This window comes from Phascolarctos cinereus, unplaced genomic scaffold (assembly GCF_003287225.1).
Source record: "Phascolarctos cinereus isolate Bilbo 61053 unplaced genomic scaffold, phaCin_HiC Scaffold_3;HRSCAF=262, whole genome shotgun sequence".
NCBI classification, from domain to species: domain Eukaryota; kingdom Metazoa; phylum Chordata; class Mammalia; order Diprotodontia; family Phascolarctidae; genus Phascolarctos; species Phascolarctos cinereus.
The window spans coordinates 195,407,820-195,429,053 of record NW_027555736.1 but is presented as its reverse complement, the minus strand read 5'-3'; positions in this window follow the sequence as shown (position 1 = coordinate 195,429,053).

Genomic DNA, 21,234 nt, shown 5'->3' with positions numbered 1-21,234 from the left:
TATAGGAAAAAGCTATGTCAAATGCCCAATTAAAACTCCATGCTTTAAATTTATATATATTTAAAATTCATGGATGGGATCCTGGAAGAATTTTCTAGGAAAAAATGAAACAGCATTTGTCACACTTTATTACCATTACCATGATTCTCAGTTAATACAGTATTATTCACAAACATACTGTTATCTGTTATAATATTCTTTTAATTTTGAGTTTTGAACTTTAAGAAACATGCAACCATTAGTTAAGATAAATTTCACACATATACATACAATGGAGTTGAAATGAATGAAAAGTCCAAGAGACAGAGTTTCTGGGTAATTAATGATTTATTAATTAGGCTAGCAGATGATCAATAAATTGAGGTTAGTGATTCTCTCAGAAACCAAAGACCTCACATGGAGGCCACTTGAATTCTTAGAAAAGGGGTTGTTCCTAACAGGTGGAAATTTACTCTGGTTGGTTAAAAAAAAAGTGATGAGAAAATTAATATTATAATGAGAGGTGGGCTTATTCTAATGAGGGGCTGAGAAAGGTGACTGTAATCATGTTTAGCACTCTCCCAGCATTCCACGTCCAGCAACTATACAAAGAAATCCATCTCCACCCAATGCTACCTGAGTTGGACAATGGTGGGGATACAGTAAGAATTCTACTTAGATAAGATGGTCTAGGTAGAGTGAATTCTTTGGGCAAGGTCAAAAATGTCCTTGAAAGACTGGGCTTCCAAGCAAAAAAAAAAAAAAAAGAGGGTCTCTGTGTTCCATATATAAAAGTGGTTATTAATATAATAAGGAAATAATCATTTTCCTCAGAGTTTTACATAGGGGGATATTGTGACTAGTTCCTGGTCCTATTTAATGACTAGGAACCTAGACATATGACTGTTGATTAAGGGTTCAAACCCACTAATTCATTCTGCCCAGCACCAAAAGGTGCTCTGGAGTAACTACTGAGCTTCTCATACTCTTTTAACTGACTGTTGGCTGCCATTCACCTCTTGGTTTTACCCTTTTGTGGATGGTATCAATCGATGTTCTTATCTATGTAAGGTATGGCTTAGTTTTTTTTTAGACGGTGGGGTCTTGAGAACAGGGACTGTTCTTCTGCCTTTCTTTTTAATCCTCATCTCTTAAAATAGTGCCTGGTACATAGTAAATGCTTAATAAATGCTTGCTGACAACTCATTTCCACCAATCAAATCCATGACTCAGCCCTCATCTTTATTTAGGAAAAGTTCTCTCCTTCACTCCATCACTGCATAATGAAGCCAAGTGGGGATGGCACCAAGGGGAGGTTTCCTCTGTCTGGTATTTAATGCACAAGCATTTAATTATACTAAATAAAAGGTATTAATAGTGTATGTAACATTGTCAACACATACCATTTAGTTTCTGGACTTAGCCCTTACTAAAGGCAGAAATTCTTTCAGGGATAAAATATATCTTTCTCATCTCCCACTCTAAAATGAGAGCTAACCCTGAAGTTTGGGTGTCTACTGCACCCAGGCCAGAGTTGAGTAAAGGTTTTTTCCCCCCTTCTGTCACTCACCCCAGCTGCATTGCAAGCCACTACATTTCCCACTGATGCAACAGAGGATATTCAGAGCACCCTGGGAGGAGCTACAAAGGGTAGCCCAGCTTGATCAAGCAAAGTGGCTCCAGGAACTAAGGATCTCAGCTCCTTTGCTATAAGTTGGTCTTCCTATTTCTCCATTCCTTTAGTCCTGGAATTCCCACAGGGAAAGGTACACTTTGACATATTGATGATTATCAAATTGCCCTTTGAAAGCAAACAGCATGGCAGGGAGGAGGGCAGGATGAGAGTTCCCGCAAGGCAGCTAGTGACGTAGTGGATAGACAGCTAGCTCTGGAGTCAGGTTCAAATCCATTCTTAGACATTTAGTAGCTGTGTTACCCTAAGCAAGTCACTTAACCTTTCTCTGCCTCAGTTTCCTTAACTATAAAATGGAGATAATAATAGTATCTGCCTTGCAGGGTTGTTGTGGGTATCAAATAGGGCAAATAGTAGATGCTACATAAAAGCTTATTCTCTTGCTCAAAAGCCTCATGCCCCTGTATGATGAATACTTTCTTCAAGAGGGGAATCAGAAGGTATCAGACTTGGGATGCGCCAAACATCACACAAAAAAAATGAAACTTTACAGATAGGTTTGGCAAGTCATTTCAGAATCAGTTGTCTGAGGGCATTCAGATAATCAACTTTTTTTAGAACAAAAGTTTAAGTTAAGACCAACTTAAAATAAGAAATAAAGATTAGAAAAAGATGTTGGATAGTATTCAACAGGTCTATTCAGTAAGTTGCTGACTCTGAAAAATGGGAAACAGATACATACTCATTCTTATCATTTCTTACAGACTATAAAACAGGTGCTATAAAGTGGAAGCCACAAAATCCTAAAACTGCCTTACTCATAGAACACTTGATATCTGAACTAAGCAGAAGAAAAAAAACCATGAAGAAAGATGAAAGAGCATTTAAGCCATTAGAATGTACACTTTTTAGGGTCAAGGACTATTTAATTTTATGTCTTTGTACCTAATATAGTGATTTGCACATAATAGGCACTTGATAAATATTTGTTGAGTTGGATTAAAACATCTCCCAAAACAGTGAAAGGCAATTTGGGAGAAAAAGATCCTGCAGAAGACTTGGCTTGAAATTCACCTAAGCCAGATAATCCCAAGAATGTTTATGGATGAAACTGGAAGAAGAAAAATAAAAGGAAGTGAAATGGAACTATTAAGATTTCATCAACTACTAAAGTATATACCTAGTTTCTTCTTTTTATACAATCTTTATGAAAATAGACTGTGTATATAACATGTAATTTGATGAAAATATGAAAAGTAAATACACAGGTCCTCGTAAGTTATTTTCCACAGCAAATCTCGTCTTCAGTCAAAATTAACTGAGATATAGAGAATACAAGATCCAACACTAACCATTATTCATTGCCTGCAAAAAAAAAAAGCCTTTGGCTGAGTATAGCAGAATGTAACCTTAAATGCTCTCTTCCAATAAGTTGTTTGCCAAGCATTTGTTAAGGTCATATAGGAGTACGCACTCCTGGACATAATTAGGAGTAAATTCTGTTAGTTTAAGTTGGTTGTGAGTAGTTTACAGAATATCACCAGGGACGGTTTGAATACAAGAACTGGGGTAAGCAACATCAATTCAACTCAGTCCAACAGTCATTTGTTAATAACATCAGAAAACATTATCAAAAACATTTATAACTGGAAAAAAAGGTTGATCTGGTATGTAGGAAGAGCAAGGGTCATATAGTAAGAGTACAATATATAGATCTAGTCTTGGACTGATATTCATAAAATATCAAGAGACCTAGAGGAAGACCTCCTGTCTGTCAGATACATCCTTTATAGATGACTTACAGAATGACAGAGAAGAGTGATGCAAAATAACAGACATAGATCAGTTGCAATCTGCACCAGTGCATGGGGAACAGCCATCAAGGAGATCACAGCCCTATTAAAGTAGGCAATCTTTCTGCAAAACCTCAGAGAATAAGGTTTAATATGGGGACAATCATCAGTGGAACGAATGGGTTTCCTTAACATCTCCAGTAATGGGTTGTCTCTGACCTCCCTAAGGCAGCTGGATATTGTAGAGGATAGAGTGCTATATCTGAGAGCTACGTTCAAAGCCTACCTCAGATACTTACTAGCTGTGTGAACATGGGCAAGTTGCTTAATTTCTCTCTGCCTCAGTTTCCCTACCTAGAAAATGGGGATACTGCTTGCCTCACAGAGTTGTTGTGAGGATCATCAAACCTTAAAGCACTATATAAATGCCAGCTATTATTATCAACCACATTGCTCAAGAAGATCTGAATGATTTTGGTGGCAAACGAAGAGTCTGCAGAACTATTAGGGACACCAACATCCTTCACATGAGATAGTTCTCTGTCCTGAGGTTTTCTCTCTATTGAACACCTTCTGAGAACAGAAATGACAAATTCTACTGTTTTTACTCCCAGTCCAATAGAAATGCTTATCTCTTGACACAACTGTAGAGGAATTAGTAAATTATGACATATGCCTGGAAAAATGCTCCCACAGAGAGTCTTCGATGAGGACTGTCATCTGACCCAGAACCAGATTCTAAAATCAAACAGTCCCTTTACTGTACAAAACCAATTAAGATTTTAAATTTCCAATTTGGGAGCTGTTGTTGTGGTGGTGGTGGTGTTTGTTTGTTTGTTTTGTTTTGTTTTTTTAATCAAGGTTAGGATTACTGAGAACAAATTGCCCCAATATTTGATCAGTTGCTTCTGAATTTGTTGAAAGTAGAAAATTGCTCTGAGAACAAGGGAGTGGAGGTAAAGACACAAAGACAGAGAAGGATTACCTAATAACCATTTCCAAATCTTAGAAAAATAGGTGTCATTTAAAGAACTTTTATATTTCTAAACTTCAACCACATTAGAAGTCCTCTTAATTTACCTAGACTTGATAGGAGTCTCAGAGGCTATCAGGGGAAATTTATTCTTATTATAGATGAATAAACTGAGGCACAGGTAAGTTAAATTTTTTGACCAAGATTACACAAGTAGTAAATATCAGAGGATTTGAACTTGATTCTTCCAACTTCAGAGCCAGTGTTCTTTCCATCCTACCACATTGCCTCTCATTTTACCAAGATTCAAGCTCATTGTCCTCATTGCTTCACCAATACCATGCAAGGGCCAGCTTTGCTCAGAGCTGAGTCTTCCTACCTCTGATTCTTCAAGTAATAATATATTTCTTATGGTCTATCTGTGAGGAAGGGGGGGGGGGAAGGTTATTTCTGTTCTTTTGAAGGGAGAAAGTAATCCGAGTTAAAAGACTTGCTCAGGGTCACATAGCCAGTAAGTGTTTGAGGCTGCATTTGAATTCAGTTCCTCCTGATTCCAGGGCCAGTGCTGTACCCACTGTACCACCTATTTGCCCTAGTTATCTCTCTTTCTTAAGAATAATACCACAGTTAGATATAAATTTTGTGCACTTGTGTCCTAAGGTGATTCCTTCCTAAGCCATAAATGGCTTTTAGGGAATAGCTGGGCAAAGGCCCACTATAATAGGAGTGATCATGAAAAGCTTTATGGTTGAAGTGGAAGCTTAGGTGAATTTTGAAGGAAACTGGGAGTCCTAAGACATAGAGGTAAAGATGGAATGCATGCCCCAAGCACGAGAGACAAGCTTGTACAAGGGTAGGGATGGGAGATGGAGTATTGTATATAAGAAACAGTGAGATGGTCAGTTTGTCTGGATCCTAGAATGCGTGAAAGGGAGAAATGTCTAATAAGGCTGGAAAAGTATGTTCGTCATGCCAATCAGAAGATTTTTCATTTTACTCTAGAGATAATTAGGAGCCACTGAAGCTCATTGAGCATGATAGTGACATGGTCAGTCCTGTGCTTCAGGAAAATCACTTTGGCAGCTACATAGAGAATGGATTAGAGAGGGGACAGACTTGAGGCTGCAGACCAATGAAGTGGCACATGGAAGAAGTGTCAAATTTGAACTGATTCTCAAAAAGGCGCCAATTGCTATGAGCATATATCAGTATGCTAAATGTACTAGTTGGCAGGAAGGAGTTCACTAATCCTCAAACCAGAGTTAGAGAATACCAAATATACATTGATTTTTCAAGGAGAACTAAGCGCATACTCCAGCAGCGGAAAGTCAACTTGCTTACAGAGATGTTGAGAGTCATAGGAGCCCTCATTTGGGTAAATGGTTGTCAAAGTGGTAGATCTATCTTAAACCAAATAGTCCACACAAGAATTATCACAGAAACACATTCTACCCAAACATTCTCAATTTATCCAGCACAGCCTGCTAAACGTGTTACTCCAACAACTTTAACTGGTCATGTTTCAGTAGCAACATAGACCAGTTTTGGTACGGGACTGTCTGCAAAGCTGGTTTAACAAATTACATGCTGTCGGTTAATAAACACTGTGATATCCACAAGTCTTAAGTAAAATTTAGACAAGTAAGCTAACTGGAGTGATGATGAGGCTTTCCAAACTTAGCTAGGTTAGTCTTCAGCAGAAAGATGTCACAAGTCTATCACTCGATCATTTTATGAAGGGCTTTCTAAGATCTATCAGAACTTATGCTCCACTGGCTAGTTTTCAAGAACCTAGAGTTAGCTCCCTGCCATGTTGCAGCATGCACTGGAGAAGAATTTCCACGGACCAAGTTTGGAGAAGCTTAGCACAAGAAGGTTGGTCAACAGGTGATACATTTTTTTAGTCACAGCCACATGTGAAGATAATCTATTAATCATGAAAAGGGTGTGACATGTATTGTTGAAAGGGATATTCATACAGATGCAATTACTGATCTTGTAAAGTTTTGAAGTAATATAACATGGAAACGGACCAACAAGGGTCCAGTCCATGGCACATGTGCAAGTGGTTCTACCTGCTACCAACCCACATGAAGAGTTTGGTGAGCCTGCTTCTGGAATTAATAGAGGTGTCCTGCCCCTGATTCACAGCAAGCACAGGTACTCTGTGACTCCTTCCTGACTGCTTACTCTGTAGACAAGAAAAGCCTTTTAATTAGCTGCTGAATCTTAACAGAGAGTGCATACAAAAAGCATAACTAGAACAAATCTCTTTATCTTTTCTGGTAGTGATCTAGGGAAGAAATGCTATAAGTCATTGGGTAGGGAGACGGGGCTTGGTCCCTGCTCTTACCAACTCAGCCAGCATTATGGTGTCTGTTTTCCTGTCTCTTTGTGTTTCTCTCTAGCTCACATGTCAGTAAGTATCAAGACAGAAATACCAGTGTGGGACCTCTCAAGTTTCCAAAGGTTGGAGGAGCCACCAGTGATCCAGTGGCCAAGGCTGGAAAGGAGCCAGCCCTAAAGACCCGATCCAGTAGTGGATCAACCCAGCAGAGGACTCATGTCCTGCAAGTAAAGCAGCAACTCATCCACCAGCTATACCGCGTCCAGAAATCAACCCAGTGGTGGGAAGCATGTCTGTAGCTACCACTTAAAGTTTAAACCACTTCTTCCCAGAAAGCAATATGGAAGATGAAATAGTATGCTACCAGTTCAGAAATGAGAGGGTAAGGAAAGGGGATTTATATAAGTACCTGTACCCCAGTAAGTATACTTTTGTAAAAACTAATTAATAATAATAATAATAAACGTTCATACAGTGTCCATTATGTGCCAGGCTTTACAATTATCTCATTTGATCCTCTAGATAACCATGGGAGGTAAATCATTATTATCCCCATTTTTCAGATGAAGAAGCTGAAGCAAATGGAGCTTAAGTGACTTGCCCTGGCTGAGGCTGGCTGAGGATGGATTTGAAATCAGTTCTTCCTGATTCCAGGTCCAGTGCTCTACTCAGTGTATCACCTAGCTAACCCAACCCAATTAATTGCTGTTAATAGTTTATTAAGGATATCACGGAGATGTCAACTGGTTAAATAATACCATGGAGATACTAACTGGCACAGGCAAATTTTAATAGGATAATAAGCACTGGCAATTAATATTGTGGGGAATATAACAGAATTTGAGTTGGTATTATTAGAAAGATACCCTAACCCCTTAGAGTTACCCCTAGAATCCTGAGGAGGGATAATTAGCTTCCCTCTGGGGTCCTGACCTGCCAATGAAGTTGGGTTTGGGAAAGTTAGTCCAGGTCCTAAATTACTTCAGCAAAATAATCTATCTGTTGTTGTGGTGGTGGTGGTGGTGGTTGTTTAGTCATTTCAGTTGTGTCTGACTCTTTATGATCTCATTTGGGGTTTTCTTTGCAAAAATACTGGAGTGGTTTGCAATTTCCTTCTCCAATTCATTTTATAGATGATGACCTGAGGCAAATAGGGTTAAGTGACTTTCCCAGGGTCACATAGCTAGTAATAGTAAGTATAGTAAGTATATGAGGCCAGATCTGAACCCAGGAAGATGAGTCTTCTTGATTTCAGGTCCAGCACTCTATCCACTATTTCATCTAGCTGCCCAAAATAATCCATATTTGCTACTTGTTACCTGTACAGTCTTGGGCAAGTTGATTTACCTAGTTGGGACTTGGTTCCTTCATCTGCAAAAGGAAAGGGTTGACCTTTATTTTGACTTTGTATTTATTCTGAATTTATATATTTGTATACAAGTTGTTTTCTCCCAATAGAAAATTCAACGTCAAGTGGACTTTTCCTTTTTTGTCTTTGTATTGCTAATGCTAAGCACAGAGCCTGGCACATGAAAAGTAGTTAATAACTGCTTGTGGAATTGAATTGAACTAGATTGTCTTGAAGGCCTCTTGTAGTTCATAATCTATGATGAATGGTCATATTCCCTAAATACAATACAAACTAGGTAGAATTTGTGTGAATTCTTTGTTTATTTTGGTGAGAGAATGGTTCAGATCTATGAATTCTTAGGTATAGGGCACTCCTACGGTAGAAAGACTCTCCCCTACTGATGCAAATTGGCAACTTGTGTCTAATTCATATCTTAGAAAGGTAGCTATTGTTCTGAAATGTTGAATGACCTGCCAATAGTCACATAGTTAGTATGGAGACAGACTTCAGCCAGGTCTTCCTGATTCCAAGGTCAGCCCTGTATTTATAAAAGCTACCTCTACAATTATGCAAATTACCAAATGGTTCAGTCCACTAAGGCAATGATATCCAAACCTTTTTTTTTATCACACACCCCAAACAGTAAAAAGTTTTGAACATATATTCCCACTATGTGCATATATTCCTTTGAATAAATTCTGTACGTGTACTTCTATACTATGCCAGCAATCATTCGCATTATAAAAATACAAGTTAAAATAAGATGAGATGAAGGTGAAATGATATTTGATCCTAGAGTCAATAGGAAGCCACTTCAGAAGGGTTTTTTGTTTTTTTTGGTTTTTATTTTAAAATATTTTATTTTTTCCAATTACATAAAAAATAATTTTTGGCTTTCATTTTTAAAATTTTTGAGTTCCAAATTATCTCCCTCCCACCCTCATTGACAACAAGCAATTTGATATAGGTTTTACTTGTGTAGCCATGAAAATATATTTTCATATTAGTCAAGTTGTGAAAAAAAACACAGACTAAAAAGCAACAACAAAACAAAGCAAGAAAAATAAAGAAAGTTTTTAAAAAGTATACTTCAACCTGCATTCAGATTCCATCAGTTCTTTCCCTGGAACTGGATAGCATTTTTCATTAAGAGTCCTTTAGAATGCATTGTGTTGCTGAAAATAGCTAAGTCACTCACAGTTGTTCACCCTATAATACTGCTGTTACAATGTACACTGTTCTCCTAGCTCTGCTCACTTCACTTTGTATCAGTTCATATATGTCTTTCCAGGCTTAGAAAAATCATTTTGGCAGCTATTTGGAGGATGGGTTGGAATGGAGACATATTTGAGACAGAGAAACCAATTAGGAGATTGTTGCAGTATTCTAGGTGAGAAGTGATGAAGACCTGGATGAGGGTCATGACTTGGTGAATAGAGGGAAGATAAATATTAGAGATGCTGTGGAGGTAGAAATGGCAAGATCTGGCAACTGGATGAATGTGGGGAGAGTGAGAATAAGGAGTCAAAGATGATACCTATGTGGTTAATCTGGGTAACTGGAAAGATGGGGAATAGGAAATAGCAAAGAGTAGAAAAAGCATGAGTTTAGGAGAAAACAGAATATAATGAGATCTTAGATAAAGAACATACAACCCATTCATGTCTGCTCATCCCTGCCCAAAATAAAGAGGGGCAAAGAGCTCTTATTCATGGATTACTTCTCACATGACACAGAGCCCTCCCTCCCAGGGTAATCTGGTGGAGCAGGATGTGGTAAGGCACAGAAGGCGATAGGTTTTCTCATGGCATCTGCACAGGTGCTGCTATGGGTTACCCAAGTAATAGTTTGATTATAAATGCCCTAAAAGGATCAACCCCAAGCTTAGTTGGGGAGAGTGTAAGCTTGCACAGTGGAGGGAGGGCTGGTGAGCAAGGGTTATAGTTTTGTGGGAAGGTAGGATTTTGATCTCTGATCAATTGGTCACACTTCCCTTCAGGCCAAACCACAGTGCCCTTGGAGGCAGACTACAGTACCCATTTTGGAGACCACTACACTAGAGGGATTGATTACCAAAGTCGGGTCTACTCACTTTAACAATGAAAGGGACCTTATGAACTGCAACCATTGACAAGTCTAGTGCCTTGTCAAAAGCACCCTTTAGCCACGTGTTTGGCTTGACACAGTCTGATCCTGACAAGGTCCATGATAGTAGTTGTTCTTTGCTGAAGATGAACAAAGCACCCCACATGGATAGAAGCCATCAAACCAAAAGGAACTTTGTATAGCAAAGTGTTAAACAAAACACCACTAAGTACCAGGCGAAATAAGGCAATGCTCTTTTGCTGTCTAGCACCACAGAAGATGCTAACTGAAAGAGTAAACAAAAACACTCAACGTATATTTAGCTTTCATAATTCACTTTCTGCAAGGTTGATTTAGAGTATGCAAAAGCTGCCACATTATTTGGGCTTTAAAAAGGAACTGCTTTACACTACCTGCCACTTATAATTATAATAATCTGTCAGGCAAATATAATTACAGAGTGTGATGTCTGTTTGAATATGAAGGCTTTGATTGTGTAGCATTGTCTGGATCCCACTGTAATGTGGCATAAACAATTGCACTCAGTGGTAACTCTGATCCAGGACGAAGGCTGAGAACCAGGGGCCCCTATAGGATTGCAAAGAAAGTCGGGCTTTCGTTTAGCTTACTTGTCTGTGTTTTTGAACCATTTCCCCAGGTGAACTTGGTCGCCTAGCACAGTCTGTGCTAGATGGTGATGAGTCTCCAAGAGCCCATTAACATCCAGAAATGGATGGAAATTATTAAGATAAGACAGTGTATGGTCAATTAACAGTTACCAACCATTTTAATGATGAAAGGTAAGTGGAGAGAAAATGCATGGATCACTTTAATGATTAAAAAATTAATTAGGTGACACTCTGTGGGTTTAAAAGATAAAGTTGTTATTTTACAGAGTAAGTTGTGATTGTAATTTGTTATTAGACTATCACACCAGCTGACAATATTTAAAAAAGGTAACAATCATTAGAGACCCTCCTAGCGGGACTCAAGATATGTGTTTAATTTTAAATTAACCAATTGTCCCTTTGCTCTGCCATGCCCACCAAGAGGTAGGTCATTTCTGATTAACATTTTAAATGACTATCTTATTTGCATTATTAGTGTTTGTCTAAGTTCCATCAGCTCAGCTTGCTTCGAACTATATGTCCCATAACCCATCTTAAACTCAACATAGCCAGTACAGAAATCATTATCTTACCCCAAACTCTTTCCTCTTCTGAAATTCCCTGTTACTCTCCTCCTAGGTAACTTAGGCCCACAATCTTTGGTATCAGCCTCAATTCCTCACTCTCACTCACATATCCAATTTGTTGTCAAATCTTGTCATTTCTACCTTCATAACATCTTTCATGTACAAACCCTCTCTCCTCTGACATTACCACCATCTTTAGATTAGACTTCCTAAACCTCATTCCTCCTTTTAACACATTCTATAATCCAGCAACACAGGCCCTACTTGCAGTTTCCCACACAGGACATCTCATCTCCAGGCTCTGCACCTTTCCGTTGGCCAGACCTCATGCTTGGAATGCTGTCCCTACTCACTGCTGCCTTCTGGCTTTTCTGGCTTCCTTCAAGACTTAGCTTAAATCCCATCTTCTGCAGGAGGTCTTTCTTGGTCCCCCAGCTACTAATGCCTTCTCATACCTTCCATCTATTTTAAATATGTAAGTATATGAATACATATTCATATATATGAAATAAATATATACACAGACATCTTATATGTACCTAGTTATTTGCTTGCTGTCTCCCCAATTAGAATGTAAGTTCCTTGAGAGTAAGGACTGTGTGTTTTATCTTTCTTCATTATTGTCAGCACTTAACACAGTGCTTAACACATAGTAGGCATTTTTTAAATGATTTAATAAATATCATGCTCTTATCCTGTGCTGTGGAGCTGGCACTTAAGTTCTTTCCATTCTTCAGTAACTCAAATCCCCTAAATGAGATTCAAATTTAACACGTACTAAATTCTGTTCAATAGCAAATAGTGCTAAAGTGATGTTGCAGGATATCATTCCAGACATTTCAGCTCAATAAGAACATAGTACAAGAGGCACTATGGCTTAGTAGATGGAGAGCTAGCTTTGGAAGAAGGAAGACTTGTGTTCAAATCCTATCCCCTAACAAATATGGGGTATATTATACTAGGCAGTGCCCCAAAGCAGATCTCTAAGTTGCACTGGAGAGAATTTCCACACCTGTGAGTTTCCTACACAAAAAAGTCACAAGTCCAGAAAAAGAAGAGAACAGAATGATAATATCTGGAGATATCATCCAAAAGACAGTGAGAGAAAGAGAGAGAGAGAGAGAGAGAGAGAGAGAGAGAGAGAGAGAGAGAGAGAGAGAGAGAAGCATTTATTGACCATCTTCTGTGTGCAAAGCACTATGGGGAAAAAAATAGGGAACGTGCAAATTTTATATAGTACAGAGTGCCTACTTTTATAAAACTCACAGCCTGGCAGGAAAATAAAACACAAATGCAGATGTCTCCAATATATAAGGATATATAATTAAATGCATTAGAGAGATGAAAAAAATAAGTGTTATAGAAAGTCAAGGGAGGCGGGGAGATCATTTCTGATGGGGAATTAGGAAAAGCTCCATGGAAAAGATGTCTTTTGAGCTGGGCCATAAAAATTGATCAGGAAAAACTCCCTAACAATTAGAGCTTTCAAAAAAAATGGAATTTGAAGATTAGGGCATGACAAATAGATTTGTTGTCTTCTCCATATAAATGATCATGGAATATATGGGAGTTGATCAGATTACACAGAAAAGGTGTAGAAAGAGAAAAAGACACAGGACAAAACTTTGGGAATTCCCATTAGTAGGTGGGATGAGGAAGATTAACCAACAATAGAGGCTAAGAAGTGGTGGTCAGATAGAAGGAAAGCTAGAGAAAACACTATCATGTAAGACAAAGGAATAGAGAGTTATCTAGGAAGATTGAGTGGTTAATATTTTCAGAAGTAGGGAGAAGTCCAGTGGAATGAGGACTGAAAACAGACATTTGGATTAGCAGATAAGAAATCACTGACAACCTTGGGAAGGATATTTTCAGCTTAGTGGTGGGAGCATAAGGAAGATTAGAAGGAGCCCTGGAAGTGAGTAGAATGTAAGGAAATGGAAGCAGTGACTGAGGAGGGTCCTTTCTAGGAATTTGGCTATGAAAGAGAAGAAAGCTATAGCATGATAGTTTTAACAGACAGCAGGATCAAGTGGAAGATTTCTGAGGATTTGGGAGAGCTGGGCTCAAGTTGAATGGCATTTAGATTCTCAGTAAGGTTGGAAGCAATGTCCTCTCCTCACAGGGAGTGAATGGGAGCTGATTTAGGAGTCTTAAGGGAAAAAGGTTTATCAGTACCCACTGTGAAGAACATAAGAGAGTCATTCAGAGAAGAAGAAATAAAACAATGTCAAGGCACAGTTGAGATTAGAGAACAAAAACTGGTAATGAACTCAATTTCAGTTTCATGATTTTTTCTAGCAGTGTTTAGCAGCACTTACAGTAAGAGTAACCTAAGGGTTGGCATTTGACAAGACATGAATGGTGATAAGGAAGCAAAAGGTAGAGGCTAGTAAGAGCTGAACTGATGAACCATAGGATTAAGACTATGATGGGAAAAGAAAATGACGCTTTCTTTTTGAATTCTTTGTTAGCTCTAAAATATTGGCCACTATAGGCAATCTGTAACCTATTCAATGTTCTCAACTCTCATCATCATATGGAATGACATATACATTCAAAAAGCCATTCTTTCCTAATTTCACATGAGCTTCCTATCACCTTATGACTTCATTTCCTCCAATAATGCTCTAACTTTTCCCCTGAATGGCTGCTTTCACAAATGTTCACTGTTCCTCTCAAATAGTTATATAGCACCATATGCACACGTGCATAGACATGGACATTCACACTGCTTTGATCCTGTCACATCAACCCCATTACCTCTATCCACACAGTAGGATCTCCTCCTTTCGTACATATGCATGCACACTTTTTTATTCTCAGATCAATAATACTGCTAACTCACAGTCCATGACCTCCTTGAAGGTAATCACCCTCTCTGGCTCCTTCAAGTAGAAGGAATTCTAATTGCAAGGTACAAACAGTACTATGCTTAGCCCCAGCATCAACCCTACAGGTGCCACCAAACTTAAGCTGGAACTCAGTCTAAACCTCTTAAGTGAAATGCTGCCTTTGGAAAGGAAAGACAGCTTTTTGTGTTTTTCATTTATGATTCTAATACAGTATAAAGCCATGGGCCCCAAGGAAAAGTTAGGTTGGACTTAGGTTCAGAAACAATTTCCCTGAAATATAATATGGGATTTAAACATGGTGATATAACTGGTTAATAAATATCACAACTGAGTGCCTTTGTTCACCTAATAATATCATTCAGATCATTATAAACAAATTCAAGGTGTTCTTATGTGAAGAAACACAGCAGGACTTATTCCTGAGTAACACAAGACTGGGGTAGTGCAGCCAATCCTAATGGACTGCAAGAAGGGGCGAGACCAGTGTGTGGCTTTGTGGTATCACTGTAGGATTTGATTTCCAAATCTAAAATACCCAACATGCTCACAAGCAGAGCCTTTAGAATAGCCCTATGATCTTGTGACAGTATTACTATGGAAAAGATTGCTACTAATACCCTGAATTGCTGCCGTTGCTAAACAGGTCCAAGGATATCATTTCAAAGCTCATGTGGAATGCAGTCCATCTAAAATTGAAAACAATCCATCTCAGTATTTAAGAAAAAAAAAGATAGAAAGGGTAGAAAATAACTCAGACCCTAAATTTAGGGTTACTAGAATGAGGTGCTACAGAGATTCGGGTTTTTCTTGAGGGTTTTGGCGGGGGGGGGGGGTTGAGGTGGGTATGAAATAGTAATGACTCGGGAGAGGGAAGGAGGAAAGTGGGGTTTGAAATGGGAAGATACTCCTTGCCAGAGATCTTTCTGTTGGGGAATTCATTCTAGTCAGATTTTGTTCTCAAAAAGAGCACAGTGGGTATTGAGGGCAAGATGACTGGTTTCAACTCTTGCTCTTCCATCACCCTTATATCCCCCTCACCCCCATCCCTGCTGTCAACAGGACTGACAAACTCTGTTGACAGCTCCCTTCATCTCAGCTTCAGCTGTAACTGTTTAAAGAACCGAAGAAAACACAGTCTTTTAATAGAGATAGACTTAGGAGACCCCCTTAAGCCAAACCTAATCAGCATCACAGGCATGTTGGGTCTGTCAATTCTATTTCTGTCAACACTTGTAGCTCTTGTATCTTTCAAGAGTCAAAGGAAACATTGGAATCTTTGCAAATGAGAAAAGGGCAAAACATTTCGAAGGCTGGTTGTTAAGTGCCCATACTTACAGGTAACTTGCTGTTTCCAAGCTTAACCATACAATTGATTTGGGGAGGGGAGGATCTGGCAGGCCTACTGCAGGGGAAAGGCGATCATTTGAAAATGATGCCGGGAATTTTCTTTCACTAGTTCAAGAATTTGTAGTTGGAATTCTCAGTTTTAGCAGCATGTCTAACATGCAATGCCAAATTTGGTAACATCTATTTAAAGTATATTGTAACATGTGTTTAAGGTACATTGAGCTCTTCAAAGGAAAAAGTGCTATAGAGATGTAATAAATAATAAGTAGATGATTGACAAGGGATAGCATTACAGGCTCATTCCTGTCTTTAAATGTATGTACATGGATCAGTTCTTGATTTGCCACTCTTGTTGAGTATGCTTAAGTGCCCCAGATTTAAAATATGCAGGAATGTGCAAAGCAAAAGGTCAGGAGACAGAGGTTAGTCAGCAATCATTTATTAAGTGCTTACTAAGTGCAAGGCTTACTACATGCTAAGGGGTTGGGAATACCAAAAAAAAAAAAAAAGGAGGGGGCAAAAAAAAAACCCCAGTCCCTGACCACAAGGAGCTCACATTCTAACAGTCAAGTCTAATAAAAAAAATCTCTGCAATAACACTGGATGCTTTTTACCAATGCTAATTAGTGAATAATGTGAAAACGAATTGAAATATATAGAAAATCAAGTTGCGAAGGGAAGCTGGATTCGACCACATGGCCAAGTTTAAAGCTACTAAACTGAAATTCTCTAAGTTAACACACATGCTGTCCTCTGAGAGAGGTGGGGAAAAGGCCATGTATCATTAATCATTCCTATACAGCGATGGTTCATTCAGTGCATAATAATTTTCTGATTATAATGTGAACCAGATATGGATAATTGCCCCCTGGAGTGAGACATTTCATAGTCCTGAGTTCTGAGGGACTCTCTACCTACCTACCAAGAGAAAACTGATTTGTTAGGCTACACTGGCTCATATCACTATAGTCATTTAAGATTCACCATGATGAAAGGAATGATCAGGACAGCAGACCCAGAGACAGTTGGTATAGTAAAGGTCAGCATAAGAAGTCTATAAAGTAGTGAAAACAAAAGGTGGAGTTAGAAAGCACATTTGTTCTTTCAATGGAGAAAAAAATAAAAATAAAAAAGATGCGCAGGGGCCTTTCAGTCAGGGTGAGCTGAAAAAGATAGAGAAATGGGTTTGATGCAGGAGCCTAAGTTATTCTTGTTCTCCAAAACATAGAATTTTTATGCAATTCAAATGTAATATATTTTTCCAACAGTAGCTTTAGACATATCCTTTGGTTTCTATACATGACATAAGGATTTTCAGGTTTGTATTTATTGGTATCAGTGCTGTTGTTCACTTTCCATTACAAGCTGGTATGTTCTCATTATTTATATATTTTTATTGTTTCTTAATTAATTCAATGTGATGATAATCAAGGAGAGTCTTCTCCATTCAATGTTTTTCAAAATTGTCAGCCATCTAAACCTTCTCAAGGCATGACTTACCAAGTTCTCCCAGGAGTCTGAAATACTGTGGGAGCCTTACATGCCAGGCTATCAGATAATTTCAATTATATTAGAGGTATAATTCATAGTTATATATAGCCTGTATACACATTCTACATGTACATATATGTATAATATCTATGTGTTTTTAGTCTTTTTTTTTAGTCTTAATCTAAGATTTCATTGGTGAAATGAACCTCTACAAATGCTATAGTCAACTATCAATCAGGCAATCAATAAGTATTTATTAATCACCTACGGCATGCCAGGCACTATGCTAAGCACTTGGGATACAAAAAGAGGCAAATGATAGTCACTACATTGGCTGCCCTCAAGGTTACTATTCTGCAATTTATAATTCTTAAAGAGTTGCCTGGGGCTCCGAGAGGTTAAGTCTTTGCCCAGGGTTACATAGGTAATACGCGCCAAAGTCAGGACTTTGACTTAATTCTTTCGCACTTAAAGGTAGTCTGTACACCTACCTCCCAGAGGTATTGTAAGGAGCAAATGAGATAATACTTGTAAAGTTCTGGCACGTAGTAAGTACAGAAAGAGACATGAATTTCTGAACATGACCACTGAGTAAATTCGTTTTGCTTGACTTTGCTTATTTGTTTCAAGGGGCTTTTTCCCCCTTTTTTTAAAATTGAGGGGCATCAGTAGGGAAGAGAAAAGAGGCTAGCAATTCTGATGCCAAAAAAAAAAACCTGAAACATTCTAAAAATGCACAGAAAAGAACAGTAGAAAGTTCAGAAGGGAAGAAGAGACAAGTAGGATAATTTTAAAAGTAATATTAGGAATTTATTATTTAAAAAGCAAGGAGTATGAAATGGAGATTCACAGTTTTATGTACAATCCTCCTTTGTATTCTGCTGAGTACATGGACATGCTTGTTCTGATGATGTTGTTGTTGTTTTTAGTATTTTAGTTCAAAATTTTAAAAATAAAAAAGTCTTTTCACAAAAATATGCTTGTATATCCAGTGCTTAACACAGTGCCTTTTGGACAATAAGTAGTAAGCACTTAAATTTTTCTTGAGTTAAATTAATTGTTAAATTGAATTGAAATGAAATTAATTCTTGGGGTTAGGAAAAATCTTCTTAGGGTTGTAGTAATAATTATAAACAATTATAATCATAATATCAACCAATTTTCTTTGTTTTATTTGTAATATCTTGCTTTTATGAGGAGGTTCTCATAAAAGCACATGCATTTTATGCTGAAAGGTATATATTTATGTTTTAAGCTAATGTGTAATGTCAATTTAATTTTATTCAGATAATTTTCTGCAATTTGACATCATCACTCCATGAAATAATGGAAAACACCCTTGTTTGTCACAAAATCCTAGCTGGGAATCATCACCCTAACATTACAGATGAGCTCAACCTTCATCATTTTCATTATTCAGTTAAGAGCTAGTCTTAATTGGACAGCTTACTTTTAAAGATGATCATACCTGAAAGATGTCAGTTTCCATCAAGTAATGCAAGGTGCATGAAACTCAATGTCATTGTTATGGCCCCAATTCATAAATACTAGCAGCCCTCAGTTCAAAGTCTTATTTATGAACTATCAGTATTGTCAGCACTGATGTTACAAGTTCTGCCAATTTCCTAGTCAGTATCTTCCAGTTAACAGGACAAAATGTCATGGATCTTTGTGATTTGGAAATTTAAATTAAATTGAGTAGTTCATTAGGCTTGGCTAATAGAAAGAAAGTCTTGGAATTTCAGATCTAATCCTAAATCCTGTCTTTGCCACTTAAAAAGTCACGTGATCTTGGGTAAATCACAACTTTTCCAGAACCTCAGGTTCATCATCTATAAAGTGGGAAGAATATCTGCCCTACCTACCACAGGGTTGCTGTAACTGATACTCAGTAAATAATGCTTGGAGAGAGGGTCAGCCTTGGAATCAATAAATACAAGCTGTGTGACATGGGCAAGCACTCAGTGACCTAAGCATCTCTCAAAGACTGAGAGTTGCTAATCTAATTGCTGATCTACTTTGATGGAGGAAGTTTCCAACATTAGGGAGTAGCCTATACCCATGAAATCATAGGTCTGGATCACAATATATATATATATATATATATATATATATATATTGTGATCCCCATCCCAACACACACATTTTTTAGCTCCCTTCTTTAAGTCTTCCTCTCATTAGAATTAAGCTGGAGGTCAAGGACTATCTTTTTGCTTGAATTTGTAGCAGGTAGTGTAATGCAGAACATTATTTTACCATTTGGGTAGTAGAACCCTTTAGGCCATGGAAAACTCCAAATTCCTTAGCAAGACCCTTATCTGGCTGCTCAGGCTCCAGCCCTCAGATCATGTCTCTGGAAACCTCCAAATTCCTTAGCAAGATCCTTATCTGGCTGCTCAGGCCACAGCCCTCAGATCATATCTCTGGAAGCCTCCATTGTGAGAAAGTTTGCAGAGCATTATCATATCTACACAGAGGGAGAAGGGTGTCCTTGACCAGCCCCCCCCCAAAAAAAACCTCTTCCTCTTGCCAGACTTCAAAGATCCATCCCCCTCCCTGTCCTGTATACTCCCTATATAAACCCTAGCTCAACCCCTGATGGGGGCTGCTTGATTTGGATGTGAATATCCCTGGCAGCCGCGCGCTAATAAAGTCCACAATTTAAAATTAGCTTGGGTCGTCAACTCGCTCATTTCTCGGTATAACATTTTGGAGGCCCCAGCGAGATAGCAGCGTACCGTGTCGCTGCAGAGACCCACCTGGAGAGGACATCGGCCTCGGGAGGGGGAATTGTTCTGTTCTGACTTCTAGGGGAGCCGGCCCCTGATGATGTTCCAGGGCCCCAGGACTCAGGACTAGGAGAAGCCTCCCTCCCCGACTCCGACTGTACCTCATTTCGGCCATCGTGGACCTGGTAACCCTCTGGAGGTAAATGTTTGCAAACCTGTTTTCTGGTGGGGAACGAGTGCCAGACGTGGCAGAGCACCTAATTAGTGCCTCAATCCCCCAGGCACCCCGAGACGTCGGGACTATGCCTGTATCTGGTTCCTGGTACCCGGTTTCTGGTTCCTGGTTTCTGTCTTAGTTCTGTTGGGCCCGTGTCTCGTTCCTGGTTTCTGTCTCAGTGTTGGTCTATTAGTTTATATGTGTAGAGATTGTGTTTTTAAGAGATTCTGTTTTGCAATCATCTGCCTGAAGCCACCTCTGTTTCATACTGAAAGACAGGTGTCAGAGTAAGATTGCAGACAGTTTTCTCCAGGGCAGTTCCTTTGACTTCCATTGGGAGGATGTGTTAGTGTTCAGGCTCTTATTGTTTGTCTGTGTCTGTGTTCTGCAATAATGGGGGGATACGACCAGTACATCATTTCCCTCCCTTTTGGGTTGTTTGCAGCCAGACAGCCAAAGGCTGCAGCAGGACTCTGAAAAGTTGCCTTCATTCTCCCCCTCTTCCTCCCCAGGTAACAGCGGCTTCAAAGCAGTGCGTGGATGGGAGAGGGAAAGAGAGAAGAATACTTTATTATTTAGGTTATATGGTTGGTAGAGGGCAAGTTGGGAAGGATTTTTGAAGTGTCAGGTCAGAATTAGAAAGGGATGAGATATGTACAGGTTTTAAGGGGATTTTAAATCATTAGAAAGAAAGGCAAGGAAGTTTAAGCATGTAGGAGAGAGGAGTGTGTGTAGAAAATTTGAAGGGAATATGATTTAGTTGCATGGTGTGACTGGAGGTTTTGAAAGTGAGGTTTTGGGACTTTTGCATGAGTAATAGTTTCTCTCTCTCTGCATTCTAACTCTGGCCAAGTTTGAGTGTGGAGACAAAGAGAAAAGTTCTTGTGTACCAGAACATAGCAAATGGTTTATGTGCTGAGGACTGCGGCTTGCTGGGTTTAGTTGATATTTTCCCACGAGCCCCAGCTCATCCAAATTGGTAAATATGTGAGGTTTTCAATTTCAACATTTGTTACACTGTTTTGCACTTAGGTACATTGAAGGAAACTCAGACAAGTGGATTGTTTTGAGTGCACAGTAAGGGCAGTTTGAGGAGAGATGGAGAAGAATTATGTCCACCCACCTTTCAGGCTAGATCCCCGGGTGGGTTCTTTTAAAGACTGGTCATTATGGGAAAGAAAAAGCAATCAGAATACTGGTCCAGTACATTTCTAAGCTTAACAAGGGTATTGCATTTGG